We start from the raw sequence: 7,004 nt of genomic DNA on the forward strand, positions 1-7,004 counted from the left end.
GTCAAATTACACATTGATCGCAGTTTGCCCTGTAGCTTTTGCACACAGAAGGAATCACATACAACACTTAGAAGATTAGTGGAGGAGACTGCATCAGGGGAATATCACATGTAAGCATGTAGTATTTGGACTTCTCTGGATGGTAGTAACGTCACAAGTCTAGCCATCCAGGAAAGAGCAAAATTTATGTTGATGTGCCCTTCCCAAATGACACAGACACAGACTTCATCATCCCTTCCGTAGACCTTGTAATTCCCAACTTAGCCTTACCATAATTCATGTTCGGGTTTGGGTTATTTTTCCTTCTTCAAATAAACAAAATGTCAGAATATCACAGATTAGAGTGACGTCTAGAATTGTTTTACATGGAAATACAAATCCCTATGTACTAATGTTTATGAATTGCTATATATTAGAATATCTTTAACCACAGAGATCACTGATCTACTGCTGTATGATCTACAACTATCTAGAGTTTGGATGACAGACCAGTAGTTGGATGCCTGAAAACACAGTTTTTATTTTCAAGCTTTTCATTGTAACAACAGAGGCTAAATGCTTCCTTAAAAAACAGTAGCAAAAACAACTTTGAAAAGAAGTCAAGAAAACAAAGATTCTTATATGAACTGTTTATTCCAATAGATGACATTTAAAAGACAATACAAGATACTGTATGACTTACAATGATACGCCAGTCATCAGCACAAAGGCTCATCTTTATTTCATTAGCAATGCTTGCACTAGCTGAGGCCTCCTTCTTCTCCCTGTTATGCTGATGAGCAGATTTTGCACCAACTCACAGCATACTTCTCAGAGGAGTGGCATAAGTATTACTAAAATGATTTAAATAAGCTTCTGTGTACTGGATCTCAGTTTATTGATCGGTAATTTATGTAGAGTAGGATCAGGTTCAGCACGGATGTCTGTTTCACCTTTTCTGAATGGTCTTCCGAGTCATTTAGTCCACTAAATGATCCTGAAGATTTCTAATTTCTGTCTGTTGCCAGGTAGATTCCTTATTTGTTCCATGTTTTCTTCCAGTTAGTTATTAAAAGCACTAATGCCATTTCTCTCACTTTCGTTTCTATTTCTAAGAAATGAGTCACTTGGTTTCTGTTCTTGGTGTTCCCTCCTGCAGTCATAGACCTGGTAAACATACCAGGAAAACACGTTCTATCACTTCTTCTATTAACTGAGGTTGCCAGTCAGCAAGAGGTGACAGCAAATGAAACTGAGGGATTAGTGTTGCTGTGTGTGTACAAATTTAAGGGTTGTTTCCTGTCACTTTCAGTGTTATGGACACATCCTTTACTTCTCTCACCTAATGCTTACTACCCAGTCACCATAAATATTTCGGGAAGACTATGCTGCTCCAAACTCTTCCTAACATGATTTTGGTTTGTTTGCTTAGGCTGAAAGCTTTTTTGTTTGGTTGGTTGTTTCAGTGAATTCCTTCCACAGAAGCAAATAAAATATGCATTTTTAGTAGCTTTCTTCACCAGATATGGATGTGATTTGGATTCAAGGACTGACAGTCTTTTGACTGGACTTAAATATCTCCTGTATCTGTTAAGGTCAAATGTCTCAATAAAATATTCCCACAGAAGCGACTCATTAGCTTGTACTTTTATCACGTCCCTTCTGCAATTTTTTTCCCCAGCTTTCTTGATTTAAAAAATGACAATGATGGTATTTGAGTTTTCTGGGAATTTCTGCACTGCGATGCATGTTGTGAACAGAGTTTTTTCTAGTTCTGCTTCTGGGCTCCCTCTGATCTTTGTAATGTACAGTGCAGTGCTGTCTTCCCTAGGTACTTCTCTTATCATTTTCTTAACTTGTTCTTCTGTTCCTCGTACGGGGGTAGCTTGTGGAGCTGTGCAAGGGAATCATTCATAATACTAGCTAAACTGCAGAAAAACATTTCTAAGGATTCCACAGAAGTGAAGAATTATGAACATTTGGGGGTTTTAAGCTCAAAATAAGGAAAAATGAAGATCCCACAAGCCTCCAAAAAGCCTTCCACCTTGACCTGCCACACCAACACATAAATACACAAGTTTTACGCATTATAAATGCAACATTCTTCTGTAGGAACTGCTTTGCTTAGGACTGTATTAAGGTCACAGTGAGTAAACAAAAAGACTATTGGACCAAAGCCAAGCATTTGTTGATAAACGTATATTTTGAAAACTTGAACACCTTTTCTTTCCTCCCCCTCCCTGCACGCACCAGCAAATCACCACCCTTCATACAAAGGAAATACACAGCAAGAGTAAATTGCTGTTCTCCCTGGAACAAAAGATATTTAATTTTTGAATAAGCATCAGATTGTTGGGTTTTTTTCCTCTGTTTTTCAGTTATTGGTACTATATGAATGGCTGAATTTGATCCTCTTGTTCAAAATTGTTTGGAATTTTGCTCCCTGCCTCAAATCACAGTTGTGGATGCTGGAGCTCCTGTGGGCCAGGCGACCTGCCTCCTCATGGGGCTTACAGCATGCATCCTACCAGCTGGCACTGAGAGAAAACCTACTGCCTCTTATCTTCTTCTCCCACTTTTGCTTCCTTGTTACATGTGCTTGTAAATATTTACTTTTTATGTTGCTTTGTTTTCTTGTAGCTACCTTGGGCTTGAGCCAGTGTTCACTAGCAAGGCAAGAAAGAGATATTCAAAGAGCTTATCAAAGAGATAATATTTCTTCTTGAAAAGTAGCCAATGCTCATCCTGAAGTATTTGAATCGTGCTTGTGGACACAAAAGACTGTGTGCGGAAGCAGCTTATATTCCTACGTCTGTCTGCTGGTCTGTCTCCATAAGCTTGATCATAAAGTGATTATTCACTTTGTTTTCTGTCTACTACCAAGAGTTTCTTACGTACCGTGAAATCAGTAGGTCCTAATACTGAACCTGCGACTTCGTTTTGCTGTTTATGTTCTATAGTGTTGTGTTTATATATTAGAATATCTTACTTGCTAGGACCAAATTGGCTGATACTTCTAGAAGCATTTTTAACCTGCTACCTGGTGTTTTGTTATGTCTCAGGATGGAGATTTATATTATAGAAGTACTGTAAGAAGTAGCCAAACTAAGAATCTGTCAAAAACTGGGAAATTGTCCCAATTCTCCTTTGATTTTACTGGTGATTTTAACAGGAATATTGGTGGTATTTTGAAACCAGAGGAATTACAAGACTTGTGAGGCAGCCATGTACACCTTTCCCCATCGTATGAGAAGCACGTTTTGCCCACGGATGGTTTAACAGTGATTTTGGTTTTGCTTTTTCTGGTGTAACTTGGCTGTGTCTCATCATCTTATTTGTCTTTATTTATTTATTTTTTTTCCCCCTTTATCACACTGTGAAGTGTTTTGGCCTGTCTTTTTCATAGCTGTTCATGACAGGCTCTTGTCTATTTGTACAGAGCTTCTGCCCTTATTCTTTTCATCACAGCATGACCGGTGAGCCAGTCTCGCCGGCAGGAGTTAACTGGAACTTGGGTACTTTTCCAGTTGAAGGACAAAACTGCTCTTCCTGCAACCTGTATTTCAACAATGAGTAAAGAGAAGTTTTGTAGTCAACGTTAAATAAAAACACATGGTTTCCTGCAGCTGGAGTCTTAATCTTGCATTAGGCTTCCCACAGCCAGTGCTGCAAGTGGCAGCTTTTCAAAGCTGGTGGTACTGCAGCTCTTGGTTTTGCAATTTCAAAACTCTCCTTTCAGTTGAACTTGAGTTTATGGCTGCTCATCACAAAACTACCAAAAGAGAAAGAGCTTTTGCAGCTTCTTGCTTTTGGAATTGCTGCTGGGAAAACAGTGGAGCCCAGCCCTGTTATTTTATAGGAGGCTGCAGTTTCTGTACTGAAGGCAGAAAACCACTCCAGACTTTATTTAGTGGCATTGCTCCCCATTTAATTAGACCTTCCATCCCTCTGTCCTTGGATATCTTCCTTTCTGGAATTAGCTGAGGTCTCTAATAGTGGAGTTAGATAGCTTGTAAAAATTATGCTAATCTTGTTGTTTTAACAGCTGCATGTTTTGGTGTTCACTTCCTATGTTGTTCTTGCAGAAGATGCCATAATCTTAAATCCTCATCTGAAATGTTATGAGCCTGTCACTTTTTTTCTCTTGACTCACATTTCAAAGAGATCTGCTTCTTTTTATCATTCCGTCTGCCTTCCCATTACAATTTTACATTATGATATTGAAGCAGTCTTTGATTGTTTTGTAGTTGCGTAAGTCCTTGTGTAATATGTTCACTTGCTTGTCTAGTAGCATGTTCACTTGCTTGTCTAGAACGCTGCATGTCAGCGAGACAACCTGCACAAGCCTAATCTCATCTGCCTCGGTTTTCTGAATCGGTAGCGTATTTTGTCTGATGTGCTATATAAATTTTCTGAGTGTTTGGCTGAGCCCTTTTTGATAATTAATATGTTATTCACCAGGGATTTTTATAAATCCATTTCCTCCAACTTTCTCTTCTTTCTTTTCCAGAATAATAAGAATTGCATATGCACAGGGTACTGTCACTATATCTTCCCAGTTGCTCCCCAACCGCTACACTGACATGATTTTACCACAATGACAGAAAATCTGGTGTTTGTTATGCTACTGATTGTTAGCGTATGATAGTGAAAATTTTTTACTGTTGTCAACAATATTCACTCTCTTTAAGCACTTGCGTTAGGTTTTGGCATCCCGGTGCAATGACTGTTATCTTATAGATCTTTTGAAACAGAAAGTGTGCTTGTTATATTGGCAGAGGTCAATTACACTTAAGCTATAAGTTTCGCTGAAATGAAGGCAGCTAACGAGCGAGGAACAAGTCTGAGTGTGAGTGGCAGGATCTGTTTCACTATGTTTATGGGCAAATACCAAGGATTGCCTCCTCATTGCACTCGTTAAGCTGAGTTTTGTGAGTTGAAGACTGGTAAAGTTTATTTCTGATCATACAGGCTGATGATTTTGAGACTTGTTTTTTATCAGGAATATGTGTAAAGTGAATTTACATGTATTTGCATGGCTATTCAGGAGGAATTTAAGAGTACTATAAATAACAAACAACATTGCAAGCTTCCAGGAAAATGTTTTGGTTTCTTTTATTTTATCTATTCTATTCTATTCTGGTTTTATTTTCCTTTTTTTGTTTTATGGTATTGCCTTACAAAAGAAAGGGCAGGATTTCTGGTTGCTGCGTAATACTTGGGACTACTGATGGGAAACAGGGAACAGCCAGCAAAGTTCCTGTAGGGAGAGGAAGGGGAAGGAAAGGGACCTAAACTTTCATTTTGGCTGCATTCTGCACAGCCTGAAAGCCTCAGAGAAACTTTCAAACGTTAGGGTAGGTAGGCTACAATGTACTGATCCAGTCTGAAGATAACCAAAGCACAGCTTAGGGTGGGGAGTCTTGAAACTGATTAAAAGTAATCACAGCCCTGTGGCCCGAGGCATGCAAAAACCAGAACCATTAATGCTATCCGGGAATCCATATAATGTCCTACATAGCAATTGCCGGTAAAGAGAAGAATAAATTTCTCTAGCACTTCTTCTTGAAGCCAGGGAATTTCTTATTTCTGCCAGTGTGGCCAATAAGAATGTTATCCTGAAGTGTCTCGAGTGTCAGCCCTGATGCTGGTGGGGAGATGAGGTCTCTGCCGCCCAGAGTGAGCTTTCGATATCCAAGGGGTGCCTCGACTTTTCGCGTTTCCTAATTTACAATCCAATTTATATCCATCCTAATTCATAATACAATAGAAGCTATACTGAGAGATGCCAACATCTTATTTTGTGCTCAATATATTGTAATATATAGAATAACAGTGGGAGGAAATTGCTGAAAAATAATCGCAATGAGATATTTCAATAATGGCTTATACAGAACCTGCTGGGAACACCTCATATACTGTTGATTTCAATAAGAATATTTACAGTAATAAACACATTAGAGCTCTATTTTTAGTTTAATATAAAGATTTGTGTAAAAAAAAAGATGCATTGCATTACTGGGTTGTATCTCTTGAATTATCCTAACCATATGTGGTTGCTCTTAAAATTAAGCAATTTATTATTTTCTAAAGAGCAGCTGGGGAACTGTTTAATATATAAAACTGAAAGGAATGTAATTACAAGCAGAGGGGCAGAAGTAATATTATGTAGTCACAGTTTAGAAGCTGAGCCTTGAGTATCTTAATATATGCCTACATAAATGATTAGTATTGGTTTGCTTCAGCACTTATCTCAATGGGATGTTTTTGCTATACCACGTTTATTCCACCTGTTGGTAAACCAGTAAACCACCTCATTCACATTTCTTCTGTGATTTTTTTCCTTCTCATTTGTACCAGTTTCAGCTTGTTTTAAATAAGTTCCTTATTTTCATGCATGCATAAAAATGAACCGAATCACAAAGGAAGCTGAGAGCATTTGGAATAGAATTTAAGAAATGTAATTATTAAAAAAAAGAAAGATGACATTTCAGGAATTTTAAAAGTTCACATGTTTATGTATGCATTTAAAATTAGAAAGCTCAGTGAGTCCTTGTGAAAGATGTTTCAGCACTGAAAGATGTACACATGTGCCCTCTGCATAGGTCTATGACTTTCGTGCTTGGTACACAAAGTAATTATGTGTGTGCTTGGTAATGATGCAACCATTGCCACTGGGTCTAACTGACCTCCATAGATGCTGTATATAGTATCTTCCCACATATTTGTAAGGGTTAAATTGTAGAGAAGGATATCTTTTTACCCTAGGTGACCACTGTTTTTAAAAATAATGGTAACAGTTTTAGAAATCAGGGTTTATTCACACTTCTCAGCAGACATAATTCTGTACAAGTCTCATAAATGGTTACTCTATTGCATTATTTAGGGTAGCTCAGATAGGGTGCTTTGAACTAGAGGATTTTTTTCTCAGTTTATTAAAAATACTGAATTTTCCTTATTTTTTCAGTGTCGTACATTTTATAGTGCTTCCTTATTAATGCCTTTGTTTTAAAAATGGGGCAGAG

This window comes from Harpia harpyja, chromosome 6 (genome assembly GCF_026419915.1).
Source record: "Harpia harpyja isolate bHarHar1 chromosome 6, bHarHar1 primary haplotype, whole genome shotgun sequence".
NCBI classification, from domain to species: Eukaryota; Metazoa; Chordata; class Aves; order Accipitriformes; family Accipitridae; genus Harpia; species Harpia harpyja.